This window comes from Papio anubis, chromosome 8, assembly GCF_008728515.1.
Source record: "Papio anubis isolate 15944 chromosome 8, Panubis1.0, whole genome shotgun sequence".
In the NCBI taxonomy this organism is placed as follows: domain Eukaryota; kingdom Metazoa; phylum Chordata; class Mammalia; order Primates; family Cercopithecidae; genus Papio; species Papio anubis.
Genome location: NC_044983.1, coordinates 118630440 through 118645933, shown reverse-complemented (window position 1 = coordinate 118645933; position 15494 = coordinate 118630440). Strand labels below are relative to the sequence as shown.

Genomic DNA, 15494 nt, shown 5'->3' with positions numbered 1-15494 from the left:
TTGAAAAAGAAGAACAAAGCGGGAGGATTCACACTTCCTGATTTCAAAACTTACTGCAAAGCTACAGTAACCAAAACAGTGTGGTACTGGCATAAAGACAGACATAAGGATAAATGGAAACGAACAGCGAGCCCAGAAATCACCCTCACTTATATGGTCAAGAGATTTTTGATAAGGGTGTCAAGACCATTCAATGGAGAAAGGACAATCTTCTCAACAAATGGTGCTGGGAAAACTGGATATCCACATGCAAAAGAATGAAGTTGGACCCTTACCTAGCACCATATACAAAAATTAACTTAAAATGGATCAATGACCTAAATGTAAGACCTAAAACTATGAAACTCTTAGAAGAAAATATATGGCAAAATTTCCATGACATTGGAATTGGCAATGACTTCTTGGATATGACACCAAAGCACAGATAATTTTAAAAAATAGAAAAATTAGACTTCATGAAATTTTTAAAAATTTTGTGCATCAAAAGACACTACCAACAGAGAAGAAAGACAACCCACTGAATGGGGGAAAATATTTGCAAATCATATACCTGGAATTAATATCCAGAACATAAAGAAAACTTCTAAAACTTAACAACAACAAACTCAATTCAAAATTGGGCAAAGGACTTGAATAGACATTTCTCCAAAGAAGATATGCAAATGGTCAAGCACATGAAAAGATGTACAATATCACTGATCATTAGAGAAATCAAAACTATGAGATACCATCTCACACCCAGGAGGAAGACTAACATTAAAACCAGAAAATTGGCCAGGCATGGTGGCTCACGCCTGTAATCCTGGCACTTTGGGAGGCCAAGGTAGGTGGATCACCTGAGGTCAGGAGTTTGAGACCAGCCTGGCCAATGTGGCAAAACCTCGTTTCTACTAAAAATACAAAAATTAGCCAGGCATGGTGGTGGGCGCCTATAATCTCAGCTACTCAGGAGGCTGAGGCAGGAGAATCGCTTGAACTCGGTGGGTGGAGGTTGCAGTGGGCTGAGATTGCACTACTTCACTCCAGTCTGGGTGAGAGAAACTCCATCTCAAAAAAAAAAAAAAAGCCCAGAAAATTACAAGTGTTGGTGCAGGTATGGAGAAATTGGAAATCTTGTGCACTGTTGGTGGAATTGTAAAATGGTACAGTCACTGAAAAACAGTATGGCGGTTCCTCATATGATTCAGCAATTCCACGTCTAGGTATATATTGAAAAGAATTGAAAGCAGGACCTTGAAGAGATGTTTGTATATCTACGTTCACAGCAGCATTAGTCACAATAGCTAAAATGTAGAAGCAACCCAGGTGTTCATCCATAGATGAAAGGATCAGCAAAATGTGGTGTGTGTGTGCGTGTAAATATATATATGTGTGTGTATATATATATATATGAATATTAAAAAGAAGGAAATCCTGACATATGCTACAATATGGATGAACTTTGGGGCCATTTTGCTAAGTTAAATGAGCCAGTCACAAAAAGACAAATCCTATATGATTTCACTTATAGGAGGGTATCTAGAGCAGTCAAAAGTCATAGAGACAGAAAGTAGAATGGTGGTGGCCAAGAGCTAGAGAAAGGGGAGAATGAAGAGTTGTTATTTAATGAGTGTAGAGTTTTAGTTTTACAAGATGAAGAGAGTTATGAAGATGGATGATGGTGATGTTTGCACAACATTATGAATGTATTTAATACCACTGAGCTGTACACTTAAATGTAGCTAAGACCACAAGTTTTTCGTTATTTGTATTTTACCACAGTAAAAAATAAGTGGAAAAAAACAATATATGCTCTATCCTGTAGGACACCACCCCAAATTCAATGTTGTCTCCCCCTGATGCCATAACAGTCTTCACAGGCCAGTTCACTATTTTATTAAGCCAGCTGCTTCTAGGTGGTATGATACATGGTAAGACAAATGAGTTCTGGGAGGTAAGCTTATTGCCTACATTGTTTGCCATAAAAACATCTCCTGATCAGAGATGAAGTTGTATGGAATACCCCAAAGATGGTTAAGGCAATCTATATGTTCACGGATGGTGGTACTGGCGGAAACACTATGGTAAAGAATCACAAATCAATATTCAGATATGTTCTGATACTTTATTTTCTGGTGTTTCCATTGCTGTGAGAACAAAGTGCTTCCTCTTCCACTTCCCACCAGGTAGCCAGCTATTCTCCCTGGGTAATAGTGCTGGATTGGGGCCTCAGTATTGATCTTGCTCTTAGCTGTTTTGGTACTACTCAGCAGACATAGGTGGGTCAGCCTTGATGAGGACAAGACCATTTTGTTGAGCAGTTGCATAGCCTTCATTCCTACTGCCGTAATCACTTTGTAAAAACCTTCGAGTGAGCACTGGGATGACTGGGAAAGAAACTAACATCTACAGGATGAGGTCCTCTTGTCAACTGATCAATGAGAGGCTTTCTGGTTTGAATACTCTTTGATAGACATTTAATAATTCACATACTCTACGTACCTATTTAGTTTTCCCAAAAACTTCACGTCACCAATTTTCCAATTTCATTCCCTTCAAGTCCTTGACCTGTCAGCCAACTCATTATCCACTTCTCATAGCCCAGTGTAGATCAATACCTCAGGCTCTTTCTCCTTTTACATGATGTGGATTACCAGATATACCACTCAAAGTTCTTGCCTGATGGGATAATTTCCCTTAACCGTCGTCTTTCAAGGTTACCTCTAAGTGGGATTTGTAGAACAGTAGTCATCCACTTTTGGGGTTGGTGCCTGCATACTGTATAGATCCATCTGTGAATCAGATCAACACGTTTTTTTCTTCATTAATATACATATATGTATGTGTGCGTGTGTGTATATGTATATGTCTTGTATACATATATACAATAACATATATATAAGTTCTTCATTAACTGATATATGTATATATATGGTATATGGTATTTTGTACATGGTATGAAGTATGTTTTAAAGAATATATATATAATTGACATAATAATTATATAACTGGCATATAATAAACTGCATTTATTTAAGTACACAATTGATAAAATTACAAATCAAGTTGCTACAAACATTTATGTACAAGTCTTAGAGGTGGCTGGATAGTAGGTATATGTTTAACTTTTAAGAAACTGGTAAACTGTTTTCCAAAATGGTACCATTTTACATTCCCACAATAATTCTATTTCCTCCATATCCCGGCCAATACTTGGAATGGTCAGATATTTTTTGGTTTTTTTAGTCATTCTTCTAGGTATTTAGTAGTATCTCATGATTTTAATTTGCGTTTCCCTACTGATTAATGATATCGAGCATCTTTTCACATGCTTATTTGCCATCCATATATCTTCTTTGGTGACATGTCCAAATCTTTTGCCCATCTTAAATTTGATGCCGTGCACAGTGGCTCATGCTTGTAATCCCAGCACTTTGGGAAGCCGAGGCGGGCAGATCACTGGAGGTCAGGAGTTCAAGACTAGCCTGGCTACCATGGTGAAACCCCATCTCTACTAAAAATTAAAAAATTAGCCATATGTGGTGGCACATGCTTGTAATCTCAGCTACTCAGGAGACTGAGGCAGGAGAATCGCTTGAACCTGGGAGGCAGAGGTTGCAGTGAACTGAGATGTTGCCACTGTACTCCAGCCTGGGCGACAGAGCAAGACTCTGTCTCAAATAAATAAATAAATAAATAAATAAATAAATAAATAAAAGAATCATGTTCATAATTTCTAAGAGTTTTGATAAACTTTAAATTCATCTGATTAGTTTTAAAAAAAAGAGTTCTTTATACACTCTAGATACAAGTCCTTTATATGCTTTGCAAATATTTTCTCCCACTCTATGGCTTGACTTCGCAAACTCTTAATAAGTATTTCAAAAGCAGAAATTTTAAATTTTGATAAAGTTTAAATATATCACTTTTTTCTTTTATAAATTATAGTTTTGACATTTTATCTAATAAATATTTCCCTCAATATCCCAACAATTTTCTCCTGTATTTTCTTCCAGAAGTTTTATAATTTAAAGTTTTACATTTAGAGCTGTGATCCATTTTGAGTTAATTTTTGTTTACAGTATGAAGTATGTTTTGAAGAATATCCATATGCAGCATTTTGGGAGGCCGAGGTGGGCAGATCACCTAAGGCCAGAAGTTCGAGACCAGCCTGGCCAACATGGCAAAACCCTGTCTTTACTAAAAATACAAAAAATTTGTTGGGCGTGGTGGCACACACCTGTAATCCCAGCTACTTGGGAGGCTGAGGCAAGAGAATCGCTTGAACTCGGGAGGCAGAGGTTGCAGTGAGCTGAGATTGCACCACTGCATTCCAGCCTGTGTGACAGAGCGTGACTCTGTCTCAAAAAAAAAAAATAATTCATATGCAAAGAAGAACTATCCTTTTCCCACTGAATTGCCATTGTGCCTTTGTCAAAAATTAGTTGTCTCTATATGTATGGTTTCATATCTGGGCTCTATTCTGTTCCATTGATCTACTTGATTACTATACTCCATACTCTATTCTACTATACTGCATACTCTTGATTGCTATAGCTTTATAATAAGTCTTAAAATCAGATAGTTTTAATTCTCCCTCTGTGTTCTTCGTTTTCAAAGTTGTTTTGGCTACTCTAGGTCTTTTAAATTTCTGCGTGAATTACAGAATCAACTTGTCAATTTCTTCCCCCGCCCCCACAAAAAAAGGCCTACTAAAATTTTAACTCAAATTGTATTGACTCTAGATTGAATTTAGGGGAAAATTGACATTTTAACAAGTTTGAATCCTCCAATCCATAAATACAGTATATCTTTCCATTTACATAGATCTTCTTTGATTTCTCTCAGCAATGTTTTCTAGTTTTCCTCATGTAGAGTTTGCACATTTTTTGTCAGATTTATTCCTAAGTATTTTATATTTTTGAATCCTATTGTAAGTGCTACTGTATTGTAATTTTATTTTATTATTATTATATTTTTTGAGACGAAGTCTCGCTCTGTCACCCAGGTTGGAGTGCAGTGGTGCCATCCCAGCTGACTGCAACCTCTGTCTCCCAGGTTCAACAGATTCTCCTGTCTCAGCCTCCTGAGTAGCTTGGATTACAGGCACGTGCCACCACGCCCGGCTAATTTTTGTATTTTTAGTAGAGATGGAGTTTCACCATGTTGGTCAGGCTGGTCTCAAACTCCCAACCTCGTGATCCACCTGCCTCAGCCTCCAAAAGTGCTGGGGTTACAGGCATGAGCCACTGCACCCGGCCCCTGCATTGTAATTTTAATTTCCAATAGTTTGTTGCTAATACGTAGAAAGACAATTTTTTTCCTTTTCTTAAAACTTATTTTATGTTCAGGGTTACATGTGCAGGTTTTTTATATATGTAAACGTGTGTCATGAAGGTTTGTTGTACAGATTACTTCATCACCCAGGTACTAAGCCTACTACTCAATACTAGGTACTGAGATCAGAAAAAATACAGTCATTTTCTGATCTTAAAGGATTAGAAAAAATACATTCCTTTCTCCCAACCTCCACCCTCAAGTAGACCCCAGTGTCTACTGTCACCCTCTTTGTGTCCATGAGTTCTCATTATTTAGCTCCCACTTGGAAGTGAAAACATGTGATATTTGGTTTTCTGTTTCTGTGTTAGTTTGCTAAGGACAGTGACCTCCAGCTCCATCCATGTTCCCACAAAAGACATGATCTCATTCTTGTTTATGGCTGCATAGTATTCCATGGTGTATACATACAACATTTTCTTTACCCAGTCTGTTGTTGATGGGTATTTAAGTTGACTCTATGTTTTTGCTATTGTGAATAGTGCTACAATGAATATTTGCATACATGTATCTTTATGATAGAATGATTTATATTCCTTTGGGCATATACCTAGTAACGGGATTGCTGAGTCAAATGGTAGTTCCATTTTTAGTTCTTTGAGGAATCGCTACCTGCTTTCCACAGTGGCTGAACTAATTTAAACTTCCACCAATAATGTAGAAGCATTCCCTTTCCTCCGCAACCTTGCCAGCATCTGTTATTTTTTTACTCTCTTTAATAATTGCCATTTTCACTGGTGTGAGATAGTAGCTCATTGTGGTTTTGATTTGTATTTCTCTAATGATCAGTGATATTGAACTTTTTTTCATACACTTGTTGGCCACATGTATGTCTTCTTTTGAAAAGTGTCTGTTCATGTCCTTTGCCCACTTTTTAATGGGGTTGTTGGGTTTTTGCTTGTAAATTTGTTCAAGTTCCTTATAGATGCTGGATATTAGACCTTTGTCAGATGCATAGTTTGCAAATATTTTCTTCCATTTTGTAGGCTGTCTGTTTACTCTCTTGATAGTTTCTTTTGCTGTGCAGAAGCTCTTTTTCCTTAGATCCCATTTGTCAATTTTTGCTTTTTTTGCAATTGCTTTTGAAGTTTTCGTTATGAAATCTTTGCCCATTCCAATGTCCAGAATGGTACTGTCTAGGTTGTCTTCCACTAGCCACTGCGCCTGGCCGAAAGCAGGATCTTGAAGAGATATTTGTACACCCATGTTCATAGCAGCATTATTCACAATAGCTAAAATGTGGAAGCAACCCAGGTGTCCATCCATGGATGAATGAATAAGCAAAATACGGTATATACATACAAAGGAATATTATTCAGCATTAAAAATAAGGAAATTCTGACATATGCTACAATATGGATGAATCTTGAGGCCATTTTGCTAAGTTAAATGCACCAATCACAAAAAGACAAATCCTGTATGATTTCACCTATAGGAGGTATCTAGAGTAGTCAAAGTCATAGAGACAGAAAGTAGAATGGTGGTTGCCAGGGGCTGGGAGCTAGGGAGTTGTTTAATGATACAGAGTTTCAGTTTTGCAAGATGCCAAAGTTCTGGAGATTGGTTGCACAACTCTGTGAATATACTTAACATTACTGAACTGAACACTTAAAAATGGCTAAGATGGCAAATTTTATGTTATGTGTATTTTACCATAATTAAAAAACAGAAATAAAAGACATACAGATTAGAAAGGAAAAGTAAACCTGTCTTCATTCACATATAGCATGATCATCTGTGTAGAAAATAGAATCTACAAAAAAAAAAAAAAAAAGAAAAGCCTCTAGTACTAATAGTTGAGTTTAACAAGGTTGTAAGATACAAGTTTAACATAAGAAAATTGTCCTTCTGACTTAAATGTAAAATCTAAAACTATGAAAACCCTGGAAGGGCTGGGCACAGTGGCTCACGCCTGTAATCCCAGCACTTTGGGAGGCTGAGGCGGTTGGATCACCTGAGGTCAGGAGTTCAAGACCAGCCTGGCCAACCTAGTGAAACCCTGTCTCTACTAAAAATAAAATACAAAAAAATTAGCCGGGTGTGGTGGTGCACGCCTGTAGTCTCAGCTACTTTGGAGGCTGAGGGAGGAGAATTGCTTGAACCCAGGAAGCGGAGGTTGCAGTGAGCTGAGATTGCGCCACTGAACTCCAGCCTGGGTCACAGAGCAAGACTCCATCTCAAAAAAAAAAAAAAAAAAAAAAAGATCCTGCTTCCAGGCCAGGCATAGTGGCTCATGCCTGTAATCCCAGCACTTTGGGAGGGCAAGGCGGGCAGATCATTTGAGTTCAGAAGTTTGAGACCAGCATGGCCGACATAGTGAACCCTCGTCTCTACTAAAAAATACAAAAATTAGCCAGGCATGGTGGCGCACACCTGTAATCTCAGCTACTCAGGAGGCTGAGGCAGGGAGAATTTCCTGAACCCAGGAGGCGAAGGTTGCGGTGAGCCGAAATCACGCAACTGCACTCCAGCCTGGGTGACAGAGCAAGACGCCATCTGAAAAATAAAAAAATAAAATATCCTACTTTCAATTTATTTTATTTTACTTTATTTATTATTATTAATTTTTGAGACAGGGTCTTACTCCATCACCCAGGCTTAAGTACAGTGGTGTGACTATGGCTCACTGCAACTTTGACCTCCCCAGGCTCAGGTGATCCTCCCACCTCAGCCTCCAGAGTAGGTGAGACCACAGGTGCATGCTACCACACCTAATTTTGTATTTTTCTGTAGAGACGGTGTTTTGTCATGTTGCCCAGGCTGGTCTGGAACTCCTGGGCTCAAGCAATCCACCCTCCTGAACCTCCCAAAGTGCTGGACTAACAGGCGTGATGCACTGTGTCCGGCCCTGCTTTCAATTCTTTTGAGTATATACCTAGAAGTGAAATTGATGGATCAAATAATAATGCTATTTTTAATTTTTTGAAGAACTGCCATACTGTTTTTCATAACAGCTATATCATTTTCCATTCACAACAGAGCACAAGCGTTTGAATATATGACTAACCCAGTTCCAGAATCCTATTCTGAGAAGTTTCTGTTTTTTGTTTTGTTTTAACCTAGGTCTGGTGTCAATTACTGTATCAGTCAGTGTCTTAGCATAGTACCTGTGAAGAGCATTTATTTACAAATGTGTAGGTGCATGGTGCTAGTTACTACCCCTAAGCCCAAAGGAACAAGGGCGGGGAATAGTTACTGAAACCTGGAAAGAGAAAGTCATGTAGATTCTGCTACCTTGAGGGAAGCAGTAACCATCAGATGAGGGATATGGGCACCCCACAGCAACCTCACAGAGGGAACTGGAATAAATGCCCTAACCTCACTCTCACTCTTTTCCTGCTGTTGCTCCCCAGCAGCTAACCCAACCAGAAGCAATGGTGTATGGGATCCCGTTGATGCAATCCATACAAGTCAGACACCTTAGTGGAAAACAGGATGAAGAAGGGCAGAAAGCAGACCTGAAGGGACAAACAGAAAGTAGCCAACACTGCTGTATATACCTAGAGTCATAAGGCATGTGAATGTCCACCTTTAGGAGGTGATGTCAAACGGTTTTCAAAACGGCCACAGAACTTCCACTCCACTTGTAGTGTACAAGAGACTTTGTGAATGCATGTCTCCTCCTCCAAAATTTGAAAATGTCAAACTTTGTAACATGTATCTATTAAATGGTGTAAAATGGCATCTTACTGTGGCCTTCATTTCCACTGGCCCAATCATCAATGATTTTATACATGTTTATGGTCCATAAGTAATTCCTCTCAGTAAAATACTTGTTTATATCTATATCATACCACTATCTCAGTTTATTCTACGAATCTATAAGCTCCTTGAGAATAAATACTGTGTCTTTGTATATCTAGTGATAAAAGTACATGATAAATATTTGTTAAATAATGGAATTAATGCTAGAGGCAAATGCTGGAACCAACGTTTCACTCCACAGAAAACTGGCAGAGTTATGAATGCCTGGAAGTAATGAGGGAAAGAACAGGCATTTTAGGCCGGGCGCGGTGGCTCAAGCCTGTAATCCCAGCACTTTGGGAGGCCGAGACGGGTGGATCACGAGGTCAGGAGATCAAGACCATCCTGGCGAACACGGTGAAACCCCGTCTCTACTAAAAAATACAAAAAACTAGCCGGGCGAGATGGCGGGCGCCTGTAGTCCCAGCTACTTGGGAGGCTGAGGCAGGAGAATGGCGTGAACCCGGGAGGCGGAGCTTGCAGTGAGCTGAGATCTGGCCACTGCACTCGAGCCTGGGCAGCAGAGCGAGACTCCGTCTCAAAAAAAAAAAAAAAAAAAAAGAACAGGCATTTTAAGTTCCTCCCCTTGAAGTGGATCGTCCTCAGAAAATGGGGAGGTTTTCATGTGAGAATAAGGTCAGGAAGGAAATGAAAGAGGTTTTGAATTGATTTTATATGAAGGAGAATTGCTCACCTTGGAGTAGGAGTGCTACAAATTTCAAAGCAAAATGTAGGAGAATCGTTTTTGCTTTTTAAAATTTTTGGTCAGGGAGAAGAGCATGATTGGAATAGGGCATAGCAAATTGCAAAAACACTTCTTCAAATTAGTCTAAGGGGATCAGTGACAGCCATGTGGCCGGATCAATGTGCACTTTTTTAGTCTTTTTTTATATTCTGCCACTTAGCATCATTCCACAAAATACAGCATACAGCTTTCTTGAAACAAATTTTTTCTTCTGCCTGCTTTCTTATGCCTACTCTACACTCATGTGATTTTTCCTCCAGATTCTATGGCTGTTCTTTTGTTCTTAAACATTTTGTCTTTTTTTTTTTTTGATTGAGGTGGAGTCTTCCTCTGTGACCCAGGCTGGAGTGCAGTGGCACAATCTTGGCTCACTGCAACCTCCGCCTCCCAGATTCAAGCAATTCTCCTGCCTCAGCCTCTCGAATAGCTGGGATTACAGGTGCCTGCCACCACACTCGGCTAATTTTTGTATTTTTAGTAGAGACGGGGTTTCACCATGTTGACCAGGCTGGTCTTGAACTCTTGGCCTCAGGGAATCTGCCCGCCTCAGCCTCTCAAAGTGCTGGGATTACAGGCGTAAGCCACCGCGCCCAGCCTTTCTGCCTTTTTGATGGCATCCTCCTCTACCGTTAGCTTCATGTTGTTCTGCAGATTTGGTGTGGGGTTCTGTTCTCTTACCAGTCAACACTGTTTTCCAAGGTGGTGTTTTCTACTCGCAAGGCTTTAAATACCATCTGTATACAACTGCTCCCGAATTTCTATCTCTAGGTCATATCATTTTTCTGAACTACAAGCCCATGTATCTTGATCTTCCCCTGAAACTTGCTGCTCCTCCAAAGTTCCTTGTATCAATAAATTCCACTACCATCCATCTAAATGCTGAAACCAGAAACAGCTTCCCTCTTCCTTCTTTTTGTTTTTTTTTGGAGATGGAGTTTCACTCTTGTTGCCCAAGCTGGAGTGCAATGGCACAATCTCAGCTCACTGCAACCTCTGCCTTTCAGGTTCAAGCAATTCTCCTGCCTCAGCCGCCGGAGTAGCTAGGATTACAGGTGCCTGCCACCACGCCCAACTAATTTTTTTGTATTTTTAATAGAAACGGGGTTTCACCATGTTAGCCAGGCTGGTCTCGAACTCCTGACCTCAGGTGATCCACCCACCTCGGCCTCCCAAAGTGCTGGGATTACAGGCGTGAGCCACCGCGCCCGGCCTCCACTTGGCCTTTTTAGTTTTTTTTCTTACCTCTGGGCTCTTTGATACGCTGCTCCTTTTGTCTAGAATGCTCTTTCCTTTTCCTATACCTATCTAACCTCTATTCCTTATCCTTCATTTATCAGCATAGAAGTCACTGTCTTAGAGAAGTTTTTCTTACCTCTGGAATCTAAACAAGACTTCGTATTTTAACCTCTCATTTAATGTACAATATTCCTGCATTACATATTTCATGATTTCTAACTAGGTATTTTTTATTTTTTAAAGGTATCAAAGTGGCCTTTATTCATTTAATTTTCCTTTTAACTTTTATAAATGCTATCACAAATTCTAAAGAATCTAAAAGAGTGAACATTTTTTATTATGAAGATGCAGATCTAAGAACAGAAGGATAACTATATGCTAGCTTATATATAGTTCCTTGCAAAAATAATGATACATTAAAAAATAGTAGAAAATAAAAATCTGGGCTGGGCGCAGTGGCTCATGCCTGTAATCCCAACACTTTGGAAGGCCAAGGCAGGTGGATCACCTGAGGTTGGGAGTTCAAGACCAGCCTGATCAACATGGAGAAACCATATCTCTACTAAAAATACGAAAATTAGCTGGGTGTGGTGGTGCATGCCTATAATCCCTGCTACTCAGAAGGCTGAGGCAGGAGAATCGCTTGAACCCAGGAGGTGGAGGTTGTGGTGAGCCGAGATTGTGCCATCGCACTCTAGCCTAGGCAACAAGAGCGAAACTCTGTCTCAAAAAAAAAAAAAAATCTGAAAAGTTATCGACATCTGAAAATGGTAAGTAACTTCCTCTGCATCTTAGTTCTGATCACTTCTGCAGAAGAATCAAGCATATTTGGGTGAAGAGAGTATTTAATTATTCTATTTTTATTAATAATATAGTGTGCCCTTCAGAACTTGGTGTAGTCTTTTTTTGTTTTGTTTTGTTTTTTTGAGACTGAGTCTCACTCTGTCACCCAGAGTGGAGTGCAGTGGTGCAATCTCGGCTCACCGCAACCTCCACCTCCCGGGTTCAAGCAATTCTCCTGCCTCAGCCTCCTGAGTAGCTGGGATTACAGGCATCTGCCCCCACGTCCAGCTAATTTTTGTATTTTTAGTGGAGACAGGGTTTCACCATGTTGGTCAGGCTGGTCTCGAACTCCTGACCTCGTGATCCACCTACCTCGACCTCCCAAAGTGCTGGGATTACAGGCATGAGCCACCTGCGCCCAGCCAGAACCTGGTATAGTCTTTAAGAATCATCTGAAGTTTCTGGCTCAGCACAATGTTCCCTCTGGCCTTCAGTCTGCCAGTAACAGATGCCTTCTGAGGTTCAAGCTTGCCTAGAACTACCTCCATGAAATCTCCATCTGAAAGTATGATGATTGCATCAGCAAAGCCTTTTCCAGGTTCTTGATACACTTTTCCAGAACCACTTTTCAGGTCACTTAGTGGCAATATTTCCACCTTTATTAATATGTCACTCAAATACAGCATTTACTTTCTTTGCCATCTCACACCCAACATCCTTAAGGCCGTGAACTTTTTCCTCAAATACAAGAGTATTCTGAAGTTCCTCATCTTCAGAGGGTGTCTTAGCTGAAATATCAGATGTTGGCATAAGATTCACATATGCATTTGAAATGACATGTCTCTAGTTCCTTGGACCTTGGTTTGAAAGTGAATTCTGTTTCCTTCCTTCCACATCTCAGTTTGTCAAGTTTGCCCTGGATATACTGGTTTTGCAAAACAAGTCTTAATCATCTTGAATCTTTGACACATTATAAAACATGCCCGGCAAAAAATCTACATGTACATAATCCATGTACACATGTCAAAACGTGCTAGGCTAGCAAAGTTAGGATCAGCGTGTGACAGATTCCAGTCTCTGCTGAGGCAGTACAAAGCAGCCGGATTAAGAGTGGTGGTATCTGTAAGTACAGCATCAGGTGGTCTATCAGGTATGGCTACAGTTACCTTGACTTTCAGGTCCAATTTCCACCAAAGCCTCCAGAGCCAACGAGAAAGAGAACTGATTATAGTACATAAATTCCTTCTCAGAATAAGAATAGACATCCATAAGAATTACTACACCAGATCCTTTATCTAGGACATCAGCAACAACTGTTTCACATTTTCATTTTCCTGCTCTAGGAAGTGGTTTATATAACTGCATGTATTGCTCCCCATAAAGAACCTTTGCAAAGTTCCTTGAAAGCCCAGGAACTTCTGCTAATTCTCCACCCATTATAGATTTCTGACTTATGATAACGCCAAAGGCAGGCAAACAGAAGAACTCAGAGCTTCCTCCGTGAACAAATTTAAAATCTTTTGCATCCTTGATTGATGCTCCCACTCCAAGGGCATACATAATAGCTTCCAGTTCTGTATAAGCAGAAGAAAATGGAGGGAGTGTATGGCCAATAGCTCCAGCAAATCTTGATGTTCCTGTAGATGTTGCATGATGGATATGATTTGTTGAAACTCCTCCTTCTGAATCTATTTTACTTAGAACTGCAATTACACTGCCAGTTGATTTTTGGATACTCTGAGGCTTGCTGGCATTCTCGAAGTCACACGTCTTCTTCCAGTTAGCCTTCACTGCTTCAGGAGTCACTGGCTGATTTTGTCTTACAACCACTACAAGGGTCCGGTCCCAGAATAATTTTCTAATCCATCCTGCTCCAACCTCAAACAAACCCCCATTCTCCTCACAACTCTCATGGCAAAGCCAAAGGACCAGCAATGCTACATAATCTGGTTTTAGGGCTTCCACAAAATCTTCAGGCATAATTGAGTCCACCCTGATTCAGCATTAGCAGAAATAGTTTTACAGTGAATGTTGCTTTTCCTGCCTTCAACTGCAATAGAATTTGCAAGGACCAGAAGACCCAACTTTGCAGCACTATAATTTGCCTGGCCAAAGCTGCCATTTATTCCTGAAGCTAATGAAGTGATAATGATCCTTCCATATTTCTGCTTCTTCATGTGATCCCACACTTCCCAGGGTCACCTGGAATGAGCCCCACAATTGAACTCTGTGGATGATATCCCAGTCTTCATCACTTATCCTAGCAAAAGAATGGTCCCTCAGAATTCCAGCACTGTTGACCACAACATCTATTCTAAAAGCATCCAGTGCTGTCTTTACAATCTTCTCTCCTGTTTTCACTGAATCATAGTTGGCCACCACTTTTCCACCTTTGTTTATTATTTCTTCAACAACCTCATCAGCAACTAAGGAGCCTTTACCAACTCCCTCTTAAATAATTCACAACAACTAGTGCTCCTTTTTCTACAAAAGCCAGGGCATGAGGCTGGACTCATGGTCTCACCACTGAGTTTCAACAGCTGGTGATATCGGTCACTGGTGTAGGGGAGGACTGTGCCCATGCCCATGCCTATGCAGTGACACATACCTTGACTAGGGTTTTTTTTTTTTTTTTTTTTTTTTTGAGACGAAGTCTCACTCTTGTCTCCCAGGCTGGAGTGCAACGGCATGCTCTCGGCTCACTGCAACCTCTGCCTCCTGGGTTCAAGTGATTCTTCTGCCTCAGCCTCCCAAGTAGCGGGGATTACCGGTGCCTGCCACCACGCCTGGCTAATTTTTGTATTTTTAGTAGAGACGGCGTTTTACATGTTGGCCAGGCTAGTCTTGAACTCCTGACCTCAAGTGATCCACCTGCCTCAGCCTCCCAACGTGCTGGGATTACAGGCGTGAGCCACTGTGCCCGGCGACTAGGTATTTTTTAATGCTTATTTATTTAATATTGGTTTCACTAAGAGATCATAGGCTCTTTAAGGTCAGGAATGATGTTTTGTTTTGTTTTCTTTTGTTTTATGATTATAGATCTAGCACCTACCACAATCAGTTCACAGTTGGCACTAAATAAGTATCAGTTGACTTAATTGCTGGATAAATAGATAAGAAGCGGATCAAGAAAGTAGAATAGAAAGATATGAGTTTAACAAGAAACGGAGGCACATATGGCTACAGTGAAGGGAAGCCCATACTTCAGAAAAGAAGAGAAGGATCTTGCTCATAATGGCTTATTTTTAAAAAGATACAAGATCATCTTGATTATATTTTTAGAAGCTGCTTCTGTTAGATTTATCTCATTCCAAGGCCATGAAAGAACAAATTTTCAGTTTGATTTTCTCAAAGTTAATTGTTTACATATTGGGTACCTTCATGAGATTGAAATCCATTTAGTTATGACTGTATATTCTAAGCTTTGCATAGTCAGTCAGCAAAATAACTGCAGAAAGGACTGAAGGGTTGTGGGAGTTTTGTTTTGTTTTCTACTAGCTCTGGGAACAAGTATAAAATACCAAGAAATATTATATTTATATATAAATATTGATAAAAGAAGAGAGCATTCAGCAGTTAATTAATTAGGTTAAAAACAGATGGGGCCAGGTGCAGTGACTCACACCTGTAATCCCAGCATGTTGGGAGGCTGAAGCAGGCCGATCACCTG

At 40.0% G+C, this 15494-nt stretch overlaps 1 protein-coding gene and 1 pseudogene across 1 annotated transcript in view; one reads left to right on the top strand and one right to left on the bottom strand.

The window, feature by feature from the left end:
• Positions 1-8687, top strand: part of ATAD2 (ATPase family AAA domain containing 2) — a 104356-nt gene extending 95669 nt beyond the window's left edge. The window contains exon 29 of the mRNA XM_009213544.4: positions 8670-8687. The gene's annotated coding sequence lies outside the window, so the exon portion shown is untranslated. The remainder of the gene's footprint in view (positions 1-8669) is intronic.
• A 3459-nt stretch (positions 8688-12146) lies between these two features.
• Positions 12147-14462, bottom strand: LOC101017867 (annotated as a pseudogene).
• Positions 14463-15494: the final 1032 nt, after the last annotated feature.